Genomic DNA, 18,743 nt, shown 5'->3' with positions numbered 1-18,743 from the left:
GCCAGCGTTGAGGCGAGAGAGTGGTTCAGTTGTGACCAAGGTTTGCTTGTTTTGTGGAGCAGGACATATGTTGGATTTGTGTCCTTCATTTGAAAGAAAGTTGCACTGTGAAAGATTATCTTTTTTGAAAGAGAATGGTGTGTGTTTTGGTTGTCTGCGCACTGGGCACAGAAGCAAGGACTGCAGGAAACGTCTCTTGTGTAAAGTCTGTAATCAGAAACACCCCACACTCTTACATATCCACTCCAAGCAGAGGGAAAGTGTTTCAGTGCAAACTATAGGAGGGGGAGAACCACCAGATGAAGGTCCTTCATTTGCTGTGCAAAGCAGTGGTGTTACTGGGGCCGGTGAGCAAAATAGTGCTCTAGCCATAATACCAGTTAGAGTGAAGTCCAAGAAAGGTAATCAGTCACTGATAACATATGCTTTCCTAGATCCTGGGAGCTCAGCTTCATTTTGTACTGAAGGGCTCATGAATAGGCTGAATCTTTCAGGAAGGAAAACTGGCATTCTGTTGCGGACAATGGGTCAGGAGAAAATGGTCAGTAGCTATGTTGTTTCAGATTTGGAAGTAGCTGGTTTGGATTTAGATCACTACTGTGACATGCCTGACTTATTTACTCAGAAAAGCATGCCTGTTCAACAATGCAATATTCCCCGACAGGAAGATCTGGATAGATGGCCACATTTGCACCATATTAAGATACTGGAGATAAATTCCGGGGTAGACCTGTTGATCGGGACCAATGTGCCCAAGGCTCTAGAGCCATGGGAGGTTGTTAGAAGTCAGTATGGAGGTCCCTATGCTGTAAAAACTATGCTGGGTTGGACAGTGAATGGTCCTCTCAGAGAGGATCATAAGACTGACATTTTTGATGTGAGTGTCAATAGGATTTCCGTGGCAAAATTGGATGAGCTGTGGGAACGTCAAATGAAGGCTGATTTTCCAGAATGTATTCAGGATGAGCGGTTTGCTTTGTCTAGAGAAGATCAGCACTTTATGAAGTCAGTGATGGACTCTGAGTTGGTTGATGGTCATTATACCATTGGTTTACCTTTTAGGTCCAATCAGGTAAAAATGCCAAACAATAAGAAGGCTGTAGAACAGCGAAATATGAGCCTTAAACGGATGTTTATCAAGGATGATTCCTGGTTGACAGGGCCAAAGTTTCTTGTTGAACCAGAAATTAATTGGCCAGTGAACCTTGATTTTGGAAAGGTCTCTGTAAGTGATCCAGAGATTAAAACGGCCGTTTTAGTTAATGCTGTTGATGCAAATGAATACAATAATGGTGCGATGAAGTTCATTACTTATTTTTCTTCTTGGACTCGTCTGAAAAGGATGGTTGCATGGATTCTTAGATTCAAAACTTTGCTGCAGGAACTTAGTAAAAAGAGGAACCAGCTGAAAGAGAGCTTTGCGTCCAGCACGACTAAAGAAAATCTTAAGGAAAAGCTTAAAAGAGAGTTGCAAACTGTCAAGGACCATGCTGTTGAAGGATTTCTCTCGGTAGAAGAACTTGACAAGGCAGAGAATGCAGTTCTTTGCTTTTGTCAAAGAAGGAGATATTCAGATGAGATCAGTAGGTTGCAGAGGGGTGAAAAGGTGAAGAAGAGTAGCGAGCTCTATTGGCTTAATCCTAAGCTTGAGAATGGTGTGTTGAGAGTGGGAGGTAGGCTTAGTAGAGCAGCTATGCCTGAAGATGCGAGGCATCCCGCTATTATAGCTAGGGATCTTCATATTTCTGACCTTGTGCTTCAACATGTACATCAGAAAATAGGGCATGGTGGACGTAACCACATGCTGTCCGAATTGCGTCAAAAGTATTGGATTCCAGGTGCAAGCATTGCCATAAGAAGGATTTTGGCTAAATGCACTGTGTGTCGCAGACTTCATGCTGCACCAGGATATCAGATGATGGCAGACCTTCCACAAGATCGAATCTTACCAGATGAACCTCCATTCTCTCGAGTTGGAGTAGATTGTTTCGGACCTTTTCATGTTAAGCGTGGAAGGTGTGAAGTAAAGAGATATGGGATTATCTTTACATGCCTGACAGTAAGAGCTGTGCATCTAGAGATGTTGTCATCTTTGAGCACAGACTCTTTTATTAATGCGCTCCGTCGATTTATATCAAGGCGAGGTCAGGTATTGGAGATACGATCGGATAATGGTACGAACTTTGTGGGTGGTGAACGTGAGTTGAAAGAGGCAGTGGAAGGATGGAATCAGGCACAGATTCATGAGATGTTGCTGCAAAAGGGCATAAAGTGGATTTTTAATCCTCCTGCTGGTTCCCATCATGGCGGTGTTTGGGAACGTCTCATAAGGTCTGTCAGGAAGGTGTTAAATTCTGTTTTGAAAATGCAGAACTTGGATGATGAAGGCCTTTTTACAGTTCTTTGTGAGGCAGAAGCTATTGTGAACAGTAGGCCAATAACCAAAGCTTCTGCTGATCCTAATGATTTGGAGGCCTTGACTCCTAACCATCTGTTACTGCTTAAGACCAAGCCATTGATGCCACCAGGAGTGTTCCAGAAGGGGGACGCGTATGGACGACGTCGATGGAGGCAAATACAGTACATGTCTGACCTGTTCTGGAAGCGCTGGGTTAAGGAGTACCTGCCCCAGCTTCAAGAGCGTCAGAAGTGGCAGAGAATCGGACGGAACTTCATTCCTGGGGATGTGGTTATCGTTGTCGATGATTCTGCGCCTCGTAACTCTTGGGTGACTGGTAGGGTTGTGGAAGCAATTTCTGATGGTAAAGGACTTGTGCGTCGGATTCGTGTTAAAACAAAGACTGGTTGTTTGGACAGGCCGATCACTAAAGTGTGTCTTCTACAGGAAGCAGAAGAGTCATAAAGTGACTTTTTCAAATGTCTATTTGTATTAATGTGTATTTCATTATGTTTGAATTGAAATTGTATTTTGAACATTTGATAAAAGGATTGATCATGTTTATTAATATGTCTCCTACATAAGTAAGTATGATGTAATTATTGCTCTAAAATAATTAGGGGCCGGTATGTAGGAGCCATATGAGTTGCTCTTTTTCTTTGTTGATTAAGTGGGTTGGGTTAAATGGACTCACTGTATTGGTGCACGGGTGTGGGGCGTGTCTCATGGGTGTGGTAGAGGATAAATGTGGTTGCACTCACCTGTTCACAGCCACCTGCTGTTGATGAGCAGAAAGGTAGGGTGAACATGGGGCAAAACTTTCTGTTGACCGCAGCATGAGCGCAGCTTGAGCGAATTTGAAATAGTTGACTGTATCTTGATGGTTTTGTATGGTAATGCACTAATTGATGCCATAGGCCAAGTTGTAGTTTGGCATAGTAGTTAGAGCCATTCTTTGTGAGTTGCAGCTATTTGTTTGTGCAGCCTGTGCATTTGTGTAATTGTTAATCCCTGTGCTGATTTGTATATTGGACGGTGCAAGGTGGAATAAAGGAGCAAATGTTACAGAAGTGTATTTTATGCGTTTATTGTTGCGCGTCATCTGTGTCCTCATGTTTAGCCTGCCACGGCCGTAGGTTGGAGGAGCCGCAATACTGTCTCTATCACACCTCTCTCTCCCCTTCGTTTTTCATTTGCACACAGTAGCACAATTTGTACTGGCACCCTGTTAAGTTAGGGCCTCTAGTGCTGCAAGCCATCAAATAGGGCAATCACATTATTTATACTGGATGTATAAAACTCACTTCATGTATCTTGTTTTAGGCATGCTGCCACTAGGGGTATACTAACTTATGGTATAAAAAATAAATTAAATAAAAAAACAGCAAAAAAAAAAAAAATACAAGAGGACATCATGCTTGGAAATGGCACTGAGATTCTGAGCAAGGTAAGATAATGAAGGAAAGACAATCAGGAGTTGTTCCTTATTATCTAGACAACAGAGGCTGTGTCTCAAATCAAGGTCTGCATCCTACAGAGGCTGCATTTGAAGGCCTATTACGTCACAGCGATGCGACAAAGGCTCTCCCAATTCAAAGGCTGCTCCAAATGTCGCCGACAAATGCGTCCTCTTTTTCCCCAGATTTGAAGGATGGGTGGGTTGGGTGTATCCTTCGTGGCGCAACCTATGCCGGAATTAATAGCGCGGCCAAGCCAATTCCAGTTTCCAACAATGGCGACAGCTACTTAGTTGTAATTTCAATTTCAATTCAATTTCAATTTATTTATATAGCACTTTTCACAGGATAAAAACCACAAAGTGCTTCACAGTAATATAAGACAGAAATACATAAAATACATTAAAATACATTAATAATCAAACATACAGCACAAATCTAATTAAAAGCCAATCTAAATAAATGAGTCTTAAGCTGCTTTTTAAAAGAATAAATACAATCAAGACAACGTAAAGATGGAGGGAGAGCATTCCACAACCTGGGGGCCACCGCTCTAAAAGATCTATCACTATAATATTACTCTTATTACTCTTTTCAATACTTTATTAACCCTTTAAGACCTAGCATAGAACCAAGTCCGCCAGAGCTTATCTTTATATTTTTACATGCTGTAGTGCCATTTCTGGGATCATTTCAAGTTGCTATACATCAATACAACTGTTATAGCCCAAATTTTAATCATATGTATGCAATAAGTCCATAGTAACTACATAAATTGCAAAAAAGTGCCATACACGGCAAAAAAATAGAAAATCGTTTTTGGGGTTTTTTTTTACATATCGTTAGCTTCATAGCATAATTGCCTAAGTCACTTTGACCAGACAATGACTTAGGCACTTATGCTATGAAGCTAACGATATATTTCTAGTTAGAGAAATGTAAGAGGCTTATCCCTCAAAACTGTAAATACAAAAAAGTTGCACAAAATAGTTTTTAACCACGGGAAATTTATTTTGAGTGTCTTCATAGTTTTATTTTTGAGATACACCAATTTTTATATACTGCTGGAAAAACGAAAATAAATATTATAATGCAAAAAAAAACCCAGCATGTGCATCAAAATAAACTATTTCCAGCAGTGCAATTTGAGTTCTAAGCATCCCAGAAATGAAACAGAAAAGCATAAAGTCAAACATAACCTTTAAAAACACCAGTATGAGGTTCCGGTAATGGCGGCTGGCTGAAAGGACGTGCCCACTCCTGCTCCGCTATCTTTCTGTAAAATCCTGAATAATACTCGTTTGTTAGACATTGAACGACACCTAGGACAGCTGTGATGCCTCTCTCGCAAAGGAAACCCGGGAAAAACATTAGTAGACCGACTCAATCGAAATTATCTAACTTCACTTCTAAGTTGAACTCTGAGGCTAGCTGTGAAGCTAGTGTTAGCCGTGAAGATAGCGAGACTGGTATCAACGCTAGTCGGGCGATGGAGGAAGGAAATGATGAGCCGACTGAGAGGGAAGAGACGGCCGAAGGCTCAGACGTAATACTGGCGGCTATTGCAAGCTTGAAATCCGACTTTTCCTCCAAACTTGATGGTATTTTGTCAGCAATAGAGACCGTGAGGAAGGATGTTAATGAGTGTGTCAAGCGGGTCAGCGAGGCGGAGGCCCGGATATCTGTAGCAGAAGATAGCATTACCACCTTGGAAGCAAAGGTACGGACTCTTGAAAATAACAACAAAAACCTCGAGGACAAAGTGCTGGATCTGGAGACCAGATCGCGACGATCTAACTTGAGACTTGTTAACCTGCCCGAGGACGCAGAAGGAGAAGACGCGTGCGCTTTCTTGGAAAACTGGCTACCAGAGGCTCTGAACTTGGCGCCGCTACGAACCGCTCTGACGCTGGAGAGAGCGCATCGGGTCGGCCAGAAGAATATGTCAAATACCGCTGCACCAAGGACTATGATCATGAAGTTTCTAAACTACAAGGATAAAATGACCGTGATAAGAGCTGCCAGGGCAAAGGGTCAGATTCTTTTCAAGAATCACCCGGTGAGATTTTATGAGGACCTAGCGACTGGAGTGCACAAAAGACAGAAAGAGTTTGACGCCGTGAGACAACAGCTTCGCTCCATGGGTATCCGGTACGGCATGATCCCTCCTGCGCGACTGATAGTGACGCACAACGGACAGTCCCGCATCTTTAACCTGCCAGGTGAAGCGGAGAACTTTGTGAAGGCTCTGAGGTCGGAAAGTGAACCGGGGTGAGATGATGTAATCATGGTCGTACTACAGTGTGCTGGCATGGAGGGATGATTACTGAGCTTTAAGTTTAGAAAGAAGTGAGAGGGAGAGAGAGAAAGACCAGTTTGTTATACTTATTTGTTCATTGGTCCAGAGGCTCACAGCCACTATTAATACCCTGATTTTCTTATCGTATTCAATAACGAGTTTTTTGGTTGCATAGCGGGGTGGGGTAAGGGGACAGTGTTTAGGCACAGTCGGTTGATCCTCGCTTTTGGGTGGAACAACCCTTAGCTGTTAGACAGGTGCCAATATGTATAGGGGGAGGGAAATGGGTGCCCTAGTTCAAGTTAAAGGGGCATATTCAGTATTCATTGTCATGGATGTAGTTTTTGACATTCAGGTATTATTTGTTTCTCTGTCCTTTAATATCTCAGATGTGTTGGGAAGCTCATTCAGTGTTATGTGTTATGTCTGGTGGGATAAGAATTAAAATTTCTTCTTGGAACTGCAGAGGGCTACAAAAACTGGAGAAGGTAAAACAGGTAATGTCTAGACTGAACTCTATGCACTCTGATATCATGCTGCTGCAGGAAACGCACCTGTTGTCTAGTCAAGAGGCGAAGATTAGGAGGAGGTGGCAAGGCAGTATATATTCTGCGCCCTTCACTTCTCAGGCAAGAGGTGTTATGATCTTGATCCACAAATCTATACCATTTCAGGTGACAAAGGTTATTAAAGACAAGGCTGGGAGATATGTTATTTTACAGGGCACACTTATTACGGAAAAAATAATCCTGATAAATATCTACGCTCCAAACATTGACGACCCACAGTTTTTTCATAACCTTTTTCTTACAGTATCATGTCTAATGGTAGCCTCATTATGGCAGGGGACTTTAATTGTACGTTGAACCCAGAGTTGGATAGGAGCTCAGGTATTGATCTCTCTCACCCTAAAAGTAGGCAAACTATTCAACATTTTATGAAAGAACTCGATCTGAGGGATATTTGGAGGGATATGAACCCTAAGGTCTTAAAATACTCCTGCTATTCACATACACATAAATCATACTCGCGTATTGATTACTTTTTAGTTTCTGCCAATTTGAGCTATAAAATAAAGGACTGTCACTACGATAATATTTTAATATCTGATCACTCGCCAAACTCGTTAATATATGAAGATCTGAGACTGAAGAGAGATCCCCCTAGGTGGAGATTTAAACAAAAGTGGCTCCTAGACTCAGAATTTACATCTTTCATAGATAACCAAATAAACATTTTTTTTTGATACTAATAGGGATGAAACATCACCCTGCTCAAGATGGGAAGCTTTTAAGGCCTACATAAGGGGTCAGATTATTAGCTTCACAAGTTATAGAGCAAAGCAAACTTATCAGGAAACAAAAAAGTTGGAGGCAGAGATTGAGGTGCTTGAGGGAGAATATTTTCAAAGTTTTTGTCCAAGAGTCCATCAAAAGCTTCTGTTACTAAGAACACAGTATAATGAACTTTCTGCTTCTAAGGCAGCCTCACATCTTTTGCGTCTTAAACAGACATTCTATGATCAAGGGGAAAAGCCCGGGAAATTATTAGCCTGGCGCCTCCGCCAATTACAGAATGAGAAAAACATTGCCTCAGTTGAAAACAGTGATGGACAGGTTATTGTCGACCCTCTAGGAATTAATGAAACTTTTAAGGTTTTTTTTGAAAAATTATATAACTCAGACATAACACACATGGGACAAGAGCAAGATCTCTTCTTGGATACCCTTCAGTTGCCCAGCATTTCAGGACTAATGAGCGCAGATCTTGATGCACCTATAACAAAGGAGGAGATATCTGTAGCAATAGACCATTTGAAAGTAGGTAAAGCCCCAGGCCCAGATGGGCTGCCGACGGAAATTTATAGGGCATTTAAAACTAAACTGCTGTCCCCTCTTTTTGACATGTTTTCGGATTCATTTGAAAAGGGAATCCTTCCGGTTTCATTAAGAGGGGCCCTGATAACTTTATTGCCCAAACCTGGTAAACCATGCAATAAATGTGGTAACCTAAGACCAATAAGTCTTCTTAATGTGGATCTAAAGATACTTTGCAAAATTTTGGCTCGAAGACTGGAGAGATCTTTACCTGATCTAATTGCCTGTGATCAGAATGGGTTTATTGCGGGCAGACAGGGATTTCATAATGTGAGGAGAGTGTTGGATATTCTTCATAGTCAGGAGGGAAAACCGGACACTGCTCTACTATCATTAGATGCCGAAAAGGCCTTTGATAGAGTTGAGTGGCCCTATCTATTTGAAATATTAAAAAGATTTGGCTGTGGGGATAATTTCTGTCAGTGGATTAGACTTTTGTATAATGAGCCTTATGCTGAAATACTGACAAATGGAATTATATCTAAGCCGTTTGAAATTAAACGGGGCTGTAGGCAAGGGTGCCCTTTGTCTCCTTTATTGTTTATTTTAGCAATTGAACCGTTTGCCATTGCGGTGCGGTCCCATAAGAGCATAACTGGCCTATCGGTAAACCAACAGGAACACAGAATTGCTTTGTTTGCAGATGATGTTATTCTTTTCTTGGAAAAGCTGAAGGAGTCTATCCCAGCCTTGTTGGATCTACTACACATATTTGGACGGATATCAGGATATAAAGTGAACAAAGAAAAATCTTCACTAATGATACTTAACTCAGGAGAGAGAGAGGGTGCTGGAAATCCCTTCCAATTCAAAATGGTAGACTGTTTTACTTATCTGGGGATTAAGATAGTGCCATGTTTGAGAGATATTGTTGGGGTTAACTACACCCCTATGGTAGACTCAATCACCTCATCCCTAGATAGATGGAAGCCCTTGCCCTTGTCACTTATAGCGAGAATTAATGTTCTCAAATTAAACATAATGCCCAAACTTTTGTACCTGTTCCAGAACATCCCATTGTCACCCCCTGCTAACCTATTTTTACACCTGAAGACAATTTTTGTACGTTTTTTGTGGAATGATAGACGACCAAGGCTCCGTTTATCACTCTTGTACTTACCGTATGACAGAGGAGGCCTCAAATGTCCCAATCCACTTTGGTACTATTGGGCAGCCCAATTGAGGACTATGATGTATTATTTTACAGATAAATCCCCCCCGCCTTGGACAAATATGGAAAACAGTTCAGTACCTCTTCCCCTTCCCCAGTATCTATACTCAGCGAAAGTCAAAATGTTGAAAAAAAAGACAAAAAATCCTATAGTCAGAAATATGATTATGGTCTGGTATCAGGTTAAAAAATACCTGGGTGAACCCACCTCCTTCGCACGCTTTAGCCCAATATGGGGTAATCAATTTTTCCCTCCAGGCAGAGCAGACCCTGGTTTTAGGAAGTGGGCTGACAAAGGCTTAAAGACAATAGGGGATCTCGCGGGATCAGAGGGTGAGATTTTGATGTCATTTGAGGAGTTGATTTCCAAGTATGATATCCCATGCAAACATCGATTTAAATATCTACAAGTGAGAAACTTTATTAGATCATCTCAAAATCAGTGTTTGTCAATCCCTCCGTTTTCCATTTTGGAAACAGAAATGAAAAGAGATTGCTTTGGAAAAGGAATAATCTCCAAATTATATAATATGTTAGTAGAGGGTTCCCCTGAATCTTCTTTAGGAAAACTTAATGCTTGGAGGGAAGATTTACGGGAGGACTTACCCTCCGAAGACTGGGAGACGGCATGTGCTGAAGCGCAAACACAAACTACCAGTACTCGTCTCAAAGCATTACAATATAATTGGCTAATGAGGACGTATGTGACTCCAGAAAAGCTTAATAAGTATAATGGTGATACCCCAGACCTGTGTTTCAGGTGCGGTGAGGAGAAAGGGACGTTTTTTCACTGTGTCTGGGAATGCAATAAAGTACAACGGTTTTGGAAAGAGATTAAACAAGCTCTGGATATTATATTGGGTACACAACTAGCTCTTGACCCTAAACTTTTTATTTTAGGGTTATATCCTGATGGACATCTTATGTCTAGAAAGGTAATTACCGCCCTGGACCTATGTCTACTGCTGGCAAAAAGAGTCATAGCACTCTCATGGAGGAAGACCAGTAAACCAAAATATATTAACTGGATTAAGGAATTGTCCACAACTTTGCCTATGGAAAAAATTACTTACATTATCAAGGGGAAACTACCACTTTTTCAAAACATATGGGGTCCCTTTATGCAATATATGGGAAATATGGATCTTGGTAGTATGGTGGATGGGGCAGATGGGGTGTAAATGTTGGTGGTCCTCTGCAGTTTCCTAAATTAATCTCTTTTATACTTGATCTTTAATGCTGTGTGACTTATACATTTGAGTCTGTAACTTTGAACCATGCACAATAGTGTAACCGAGTTGGTGTTGAGCAACCCTTGGAAATAGAGAAGCTTATTATTATTATTATTGTTATTATTATATGTTTTTTTTTTTTTTTTTTCTTTCTTCTTTTTGGGGGGGGGTTTGTGTTTTCTTTTTTCTTTTTCCTTTGTTTGACTGAGTTATTATTTACGGGTCATATAGTTTGTACTTCCACTTAACTGTTGCTCTCTAACATCTTATACGTGTCTGATTTGCAAGGTAGGGCGAGTGACTGTTGTACAATAATTTAGTTGCCCTGGATGTCTCCTTTGCTGTGGAAGTACTCCAATTTCTGTATGTAATTTTGAAATGCAATAAAGATATTGTTGGAAAAAAAAAAAAAAAAAGAAACTTACAGTGACGTGGACATCATGCAAAGACTGCCAGACTCTGTAATACTGTAAATGATCAGTGACTCAGGTTAACACTAAACTTTAAACAGTCCCTCTGTGTCTCTGTGTGTGCTGAACATCTGGAATCAGATTGAGTCAGGCTGCATCAGCTGAATCTGTTATTTGTAAATATCAATATTTTTTATTCAGGTGTGGGGATAATATGTAAGACTGCAGTGAAGCGATGTACCAGATTAATCCCTGGCCAAAGGTATCGTACTTAAATCAGACTACTGATCCAGCCACATCAGCCTTTTGTGAGGTCTGTTTAAAGTAGACTAAAAATGAACTGCAGGTTCCTGAGAGGTGGACTGTGAGCACAGAAACACATGTTCATACATCCAGCTGCAGCAAGCTTACATTAATTTTAAATCGATTTGTTACTCTGATGTCTGTCTCTCTGTTAGTCCTCTGACAGACTGGTGACCTGTCCAGGTGTGCTCTACCTATGACTACTGGGACAGGCTCTTGCTCCTGTAATAGAAATTTTCTATTATTCTAATTTAAAGTATTTAAGTGCTTATGCATATGCTTAGTTGTGACACTGTTATAGACTGTTCAGTGAAAGTTTCTAAAACTAGATGAACTTACTTCAGCGTCAGCAGTTTGAGAAAACAACTCCCTTTACAGGTGCTGATAAGGCCAAGGGCACAAAACAGCTTAACCATTTATCTGTTAGGTTTCATAGCGAGACGTGTGAAGTGTGGTAGGATCAGTTTGTAACTTCCTCCCTCTTCCTTGGAATGCATAAAGGAGTGGGAGCACGACTTCTGTGGCAGAGCTGACATGACTGAACTGTGATGTTTGATGTGTGTTGGCTCTCCTGCGCGCAGTAATAAATAGCTTGATCACAGCTCTTTCTGTGTTGCAGACTTTATTTACAAAATTCCATGATACCCCCCACCCTCCCACTGGGAACATCAATTGAATATTCAGAACACATTTGTTTAAATAGTTCTAGAAATCTGAGCTGTTGGTGTGGTAATAATATTAGAGCTGGCAATCTTTCTTACTGAATCTCTACTATGAGTCATGCTACCTGAGATTAATTCTATGTTTACCTGTCAGCCTGGACAAATGTGCTGTGTGAAGGATGTAAATCAAATCAGATCTTAACTGCTTACATTTAAAGAACCTGGTCATATTTAATTGTAATATGAACCAATGATTTTCTGATTGCTGATTCTAAGAGAGTCTTTGTGGAAATTTGGCTTTTTGTCATTTTACTTCTCTTTTCCATTTTCCTGAACAGTTCTCCACAGTCGCTGTCCACATGGGTCAGTGGGACCAAGAAGCACTCTGCTAATGTGAGACTCTGACCAGCAACATCCAGCAACATCCAGCAAGACCCAGACAGCGTTTTCTATCTCCCAGCTGGAGTTTTTTGTCTGTGACTGGAGAGTCAGATTTTTGTTGAGGCTGGAGGAACAGCCTCACACTTGCAGAGGTAAGTCAGTTTGCAGAGATCCCTCCCACCCTGGCTTTTATGTGCTAGATTTCTTATCTGAAACAGTAACATTTCAGTGACTGCTGCTTATACCACAGGTTAATACACTCTACTGATCCCTGATGGGAGAATCATCACCTCTGCCAACAAAGAAGCCTGGTGGATATTTGTTTGCAGTCTGATGATGGGACATCATGCTCTGCATCTTCAAAGTTTGTCTCTTGATTATTATTCATACACAGTAATGTGAAGCATGCTTATATCTAGTATAACTGGACCAACCTGGTGCTCTTCATTTATGGAGGCTGTTGAGTCTGAATGTTGGATGTTGTGTATCTCGTGTTCTCTGGGCTTTGTTGTCCTCAGTCTTTTTGCAGGATCAGAAAACAAAACCAGGAGACCTGTAAATGTTTCTTCTCCAATTGGATGATGATAAGACCGTGACACGGGATGCCACCTTTAGTCTTGTGATGAAGCAAAGCTCAGGAAGAAGTGTGATTAAATGGTACCCACATGTGTGCTGCTGAGAAGGATGTACAGGTGTACCTGCAGCCAAATCCAAGCCTCCTCAGGTTAGTTGTAGTTGCAGAATGCTGTAGGACTGAGACAGCTGAGGCATCAAATGTTTGATTAAACGGATGAAAAAGAGAAGTTTCTTCCCTATAATTATCACTTTTTAAAATCTGTAGCAACTTCAGGTCTGTCAGCGTGCTGAGGTCACAGAAACAAGAAAAGCAGCTTCAGACTTCAGAGTGTTGTTTACAGTTTTCTGTCATCATGATCTCCCCTGAAGTTTATCACTATTACCCAAGCAGTAAGTCCACAGTACTGTAATGATGATTCTGACTTTGGTCACGGTTGCATAATATTTTAATAATATACAATTATTTTTTGTAATTCATATTTTTTCTGTTAATTAAAAATTTACTTTGTGAAATTTGTATTTGAGAATGCAGAATGTGACAATATATTTTTGTTCAATATTTAATTTCTTTCAGTTGCAATTGTTAAATGAAAAAAATAAAAATATATTCTAATTTAGCAAACTAATTTATCAAATATATATATATATATATATATATATATATATATATATATATATATATATATATATATATATATATATATATATATATATATATATATATATATATATTATTCTGATCTATGCTACTGATCTATGCTCACAGATGGTGACGGTGTGGAGAGACGGTGGTGTTTCCTCAGAAGAACTAGCAGAGTCAGAAAGGGCACGAGTCCATCTCACCACCTTGACTTACTGACTGATGCTCGTCTGCACTGCACAGAGGAAATCAACTGACCGAGGTTTGTCCAGTGTGTGTTATGAAATGTATATTTGTTTTATGCTTACAGATATGTTTTTCTTGACAGAGGCTCTGCAGAGGTTAGACAAAGCAGAGAAAATATGTGCTTTACATTTTACTGTGATTTATTGAGATATTTGTTGCCTGATGTTCAGCAGGAATGGAGGAATGGAATCAAAGGGAGAAGTTTTTGATGTTTTTGTAATGTTGTGAGTAAATCTTCAGTATTATTTATTTGCTTGGTTATATTAGGAGTGTTTCTGAGTGAGGGAGAGAGGAGTCATCATCCAGGTAAAGTGACGTGGATCAGTGGATACACTTGTCTCCCCTTTAAAGAAGATACTCTTAGAGAGAGACAATCTGAGTCATCATAAAATGTTAGTGCTTTCAAATACACAAACATTTTTAAAGGACAAAATCGAACATCCCACTTTGACTGTAATACAATTAAATCTTTGCATGTGTGTTTTCAAACTCTCAGATGGGAAGGATATCAATCTTGGACTGTCTAACCTGCCGGAGCAGCACTGAATGATCACCACACATGAGCATGTTCCTGCAACATTCAGCATCTGATCTGCCATCTGTGTGCTTCTGCTTTTGGTAAGTAGAGTTACCTAACTACAGTAACTCTAAACACATGCCATCCATTTCTAACAGCCTGGTTACTTCCTGTCAGTTATTTTAGAAACCATGTGGTCACCTGACCTAACACTGTTTCTTCTTCCCCTTAATGTTGAAGTGTCAAATGTCAACCAGCTGGAGAGGAAACTACACCAGTGTACTGGGATGTTTCAGCAACACGTGCCAGATGCTGTTCCTTCATGGTGACATCACCAGAGACAGCCCCGCCCACCTCAGGACCTCGCCATTGATCATGATGATTATAATGATGACAGCGAGCGGAACTAAGACTGTAAAAATCAGAATGTTTAGATGCTTTCTAATTATTAATGAATACTGAGAGCCTCTTTCTGTGTTTTGTCTGTTTTGGGTTGTTTTTTTTACCTCATTTGTTACTAACAAAGTTCACCAAACTCACACAGTTTACATTCTGTATGTTTCCATCTTTACCAGCCACACTCTAACTGCAATTAAGCAAATAATCCTTAGAAATCGTCGTTTTTCTCTTTTGTAATTTTGTAATTCAGTGAATATACTGCACTGCTTCCTTTTATTGCGTCACACATTGCTTTAAGTTTTTCAGTGTCCAGTTATTTTTTTACTGCTGTTTGAATTCTCTGTATGTTTGACCCTGTAGACTGTTTAATGGACTGCTTGTCTTCCTGTTTGTAACCGCTGCCTGTTTTTGACTAAAGATTTGGATTTCTGACTTTAACACAGCCTCTGCGTGTCCTCCCTTTGTGTCCTCTTCCTCTGTGAATGTGTTGCATGTGTCACAGATTCATTTATTAACAGCTTTCCCACAGTCAGTTGCATCAGCATTCATTCACAGCACATTTCAGAAGGATTCAGATTAATACAGTGATCTTACAGTCAGAATTATCCTGACAGACTGCCACTGTAAATTATCTTTCATCAGGTCAATTTTAAAGTTCAGTATTTCAAAGCAGGTGTTATGAAGAATCATATTGGCATTAGGACTGTAACAATATGTACTAACAAAGTCAAAGTTTTTTAATTATGCTAGAATATTGGAAGACAATCAACTTTTAGTGTTTTCTGCATATTAATTATACTGAAATAGAGATGGTGACCATAACTGTACAGAAGCACTAAACAACTGACAATCTAACAGACATTATTGGCCTGAGCCGTCATGCACAGTGAGTCTGATCCTGTGCTGTGAGAGTCTGACAAGCATGTTTCTGGTCAGTTTGGAAGAAATAACATCACAATGTTGATCTTTTTTCAATATTCCTTTTACAACATAAACTGTGATCAAAGCTACTTATGTTTACAGCATGTAATAATAGTGACAGTCCAGGGCATTGTGGTCTGTTGAGCTAGGGTTAGGGTTAGCAATTCAGACATATGTAATCAATCTCTTGCTGGATATAACAAACACCTAGGAATTCATATTATAATTTGATTTTCATGAAATATTCATATTCAGTATCAGTCATTTTATATTATAACCACGTATCCACCCAGGCTCATGGTGGGGCAGGGCTCTGTCCTGGGATGCTTGAGTGAAAGGTAATGTACACCCTGACCAGGTATCCAGTCTGTCACAGTTGTTTTCAATATTTGGTTCTAAAATATGAGTGAAAACAAAAATCCAACTAGGATTCTTGCGTATGATGGGTGAAGTCTGTCTTTGACTGTATTGTCCAGCTGATCCATCAAACCCCCAGCAGGTGAACCTTATTCATGACATGGTAACAATGTAAAAAATTAAACAGCTACAGTCTAAATGTAAAGTGCATTCTAAACTCCTCTTCAATAAATTATATGGATGTGCAGTGAGTCATTCAGGACTGTAAAACGTGAACTACAGAACCCAGAGTCTTCATCATTAAATCTCTGGTTGCTTCATTTTTCTATCCTATATCTGATACTTTAAAGGTTTCAGTAAAGTTGCATGCTCATGGTGAGGCAAAGTGCTTTATGTGTGTGTGTGTGTGTGTGTCATGAACGGCTGTAAAAGCCCTTTAATTAAAGAACAAAGCGGGGTTTGAGTTCGAGTTACGGCAGACTGGTGCTACTTCTAAACGGAACGCAGCCTTCCTACGGCGGACAGCTAATAACAGGAATCGGACGCGGTCCACCCTAGTCCACAGCAACCACCATAGCAACCGCCTAGCATGTCTTTAAAACACATTCTTTATTCATAACTATCAAAAACGTGAAATGATTTGCAAAGCGTGAAAGTGTTGCAGAGAGCTATGGCGGTATCTTTGGAAGCTGCTTACATGGCTAATAATATACGATGTAACCATGGAGACAGTCAGTCACGTGAGCTAGCGGTGCACGTTTACTACAGTGAATAAGGTGATTGCGTGCACAGCGTCCACACGCTGCACAGGGTAAAGACATTACTTCAATATTGTTTTATATTTATATATATTTGCCTTCTGCTGACCATCACCTCAGGTTCACCATTACAGTTTCAACATACAAATATCTAAATATGAACACATTAAAAAAAAATCATGTCTCAGAAATAAGCACAGCTGTTCATGTTTGTCATTATAGTTTTATTTGTAAGAAAATTGTGAACTTCATATTGTGTATCAAATCAAAGAACATTTGACAAGTCTGAGTCATTCCTTTGCCCTATGAGAGCTGGAATAAATATATATCCTGAGAGTTACAGTTGAAACAGCAGAGACAGGTAGAAATGGGATCAGATTAATCTTTGCTTAATGTTGCTTTTAAAACCACATGCAGTGTGTGACCATGACTGTCCACTGAGACCATGAACGCCACTTCGCTGAAGTCTTCTTCTTCTTGCCATCAGAATGGAAGCAGACAGAGCACGAGCTGCTTTGATCTACTGAAAGGAAAAAGCAGAACATCTGAGCTGAAACCATTAAGATAGAAACAATCGTTCAATGCAGTGTCTCAGGTAGCTTAGCCTGTTACAACTGTTGATACAAGCTAAATACAGTTAACACAGTGTCAGGGAACTCCAGTGTGGGAACTAGTGGCTTTAGGTTTGTAGTCATTTAACTTTCATCCATTCATTCATTTAATTCAGGAGAAGAAATGTCAGGTTGGTGCAGGCTGGTTACATGCATTTGCTCCCATGCTGTCTTTAACTAAATGACTTGGTTCACTTTATGTCTGGGCTGTATGTGGGGTTATATCATGTTATTTGGGCAGGAGTACCTGTCCTCTGTTAGGCTTAGAAAGTTTCTGCATAAGCAGAGCTTCTAACTCTTATAGCTTTTAGCACATCTGTAGCTGAGCAGGCTGACAGGTTTTTAGTGGCTCTTTTTACCCCACACTGGTTGTAAATGTGTAAATAGCCCCACTAGTTCTTTTGGGTTGCAGTTAACCTGGGAGGAAGGGGTGGGTCTGCCATGACTAGATAACTAAAAATGATCTGGGATACATAACTTTCATAATGCATGCATATATCTCTATAAACCTGGCCTGAGTGCTGCCAGTTTTTAACATTCAGTTATTTCTCTTAGAAATGTTGGATCTAAATAATGAATGTGTTACAGTTAAAGTGAAACACTGGTCAGTGTAAATGGCTCATTGGGACATAGAAACCTTTAAATTAAATACCATCACCTGATGCCGAGTGTCAAACAATATCAAAGCTGTAAAAGCTGTTTACAGTCAGAATTTATAAAAACTATTGTAAATAAATTCAAACTAGTGAGCTTTTCTCTTTGTGCTGAATATCAACACTGTGACTTCTTAGACTGTAAGCTTTACTTCAGCACAGTTGTAGAAGCCGTCACTCCAAATGTCTTTTGATAACAAGAAAAAAATACCTTTTCAGTCCACGGCCTGAAGTTCTTCTCCAAACATCTTCTGCCATCGGCTTTGTCTGCTGGTTTGAAGACAATAAACCACAAAAAAGATGATTTAGTCACTTTGTCTGCATCATGCAGCTCGAATGTGTCGTGTAACGATGTTGAATAGACGTCGTTATCCCTCTGCTGTGTCAGTAGGATTGTACTGTACAGCATCTCATTCATATGTGAGGAATGCTAATGTAACACGATAACAGACGTCTTACATCATTAAAATATAAGGAGCAGGAGATATTTAGATATTTTTATATTTATATTATATTTTATAGCTGACAGATATTACTAAATAGATAGAATTTACTAAATGGTTGATGTACATGAAAAATATGTCCATAATCACAAATGACCATGAGAGCCAGCAGAATTAATTCAACTAAACACTCAAAAGACGTCCTTAAATGCTCTTTAAGTGGCAGAACAGATGAACAAACAGTTAATCGCTTACTTGAGGTGAAATCTGCTCAGCTACTTTGAAAACAGCTTCTAACTGGTTCCTCCTTTAACAGGATGACTGCTCAGGGGTAAGGCCATCATACAGTCCAGCAACCTTTATGGTCCTGCTTTGATTCACCAGGAACTATTAGGGAAACCTTTCAGCGCCTCCTGTGAAAGACAGGGATAA

General features: G+C 40.0%; 1 protein-coding gene and 2 long non-coding RNA genes across 4 annotated transcripts in view; 2 read left to right on the top strand and 1 right to left on the bottom strand.

The window, feature by feature from the left end:
• Positions 1-18,743, bottom strand: part of LOC112846236 (low affinity immunoglobulin gamma Fc region receptor III-like) — a 700,124-nt gene that overhangs the window by 352,114 nt on the left and 329,267 nt on the right. The gene's annotated exons all lie outside the window — the stretch shown is intronic.
• On the top strand, positions 12,148-13,356 carry LOC112846244 (uncharacterized). 2 transcript variants are annotated; one of them, XR_003219131.1, is made up of 4 exons: positions 12,148-12,342; positions 12,441-12,914; positions 13,032-13,156; positions 13,341-13,356. It is a non-coding gene; the product is annotated as an uncharacterized LOC112846244 (long non-coding RNA). The 2 variants fall into 2 exon arrangements; XR_003219130.1 differs by lacking the exon at positions 13,341-13,356 and having other exon boundaries at positions 13,032-13,242.
• On the top strand, positions 13,528-15,006 carry LOC112846243 (uncharacterized). Its single transcript, XR_003219129.1, has 3 exons — positions 13,528-13,668; positions 13,920-14,270; positions 14,410-15,006. It is a non-coding gene; the product is annotated as an uncharacterized LOC112846243 (long non-coding RNA).

Source organism: Oreochromis niloticus, linkage group LG3 (assembly GCF_001858045.2).
Source record: "Oreochromis niloticus isolate F11D_XX linkage group LG3, O_niloticus_UMD_NMBU, whole genome shotgun sequence".
Lineage (NCBI taxonomy): Eukaryota > Metazoa > Chordata > Actinopteri > Cichliformes > Cichlidae > Oreochromis > Oreochromis niloticus.
Note: the sequence above shows the minus strand (reverse complement) of the source record. Positions and strands in the feature narration are given on the sequence as shown.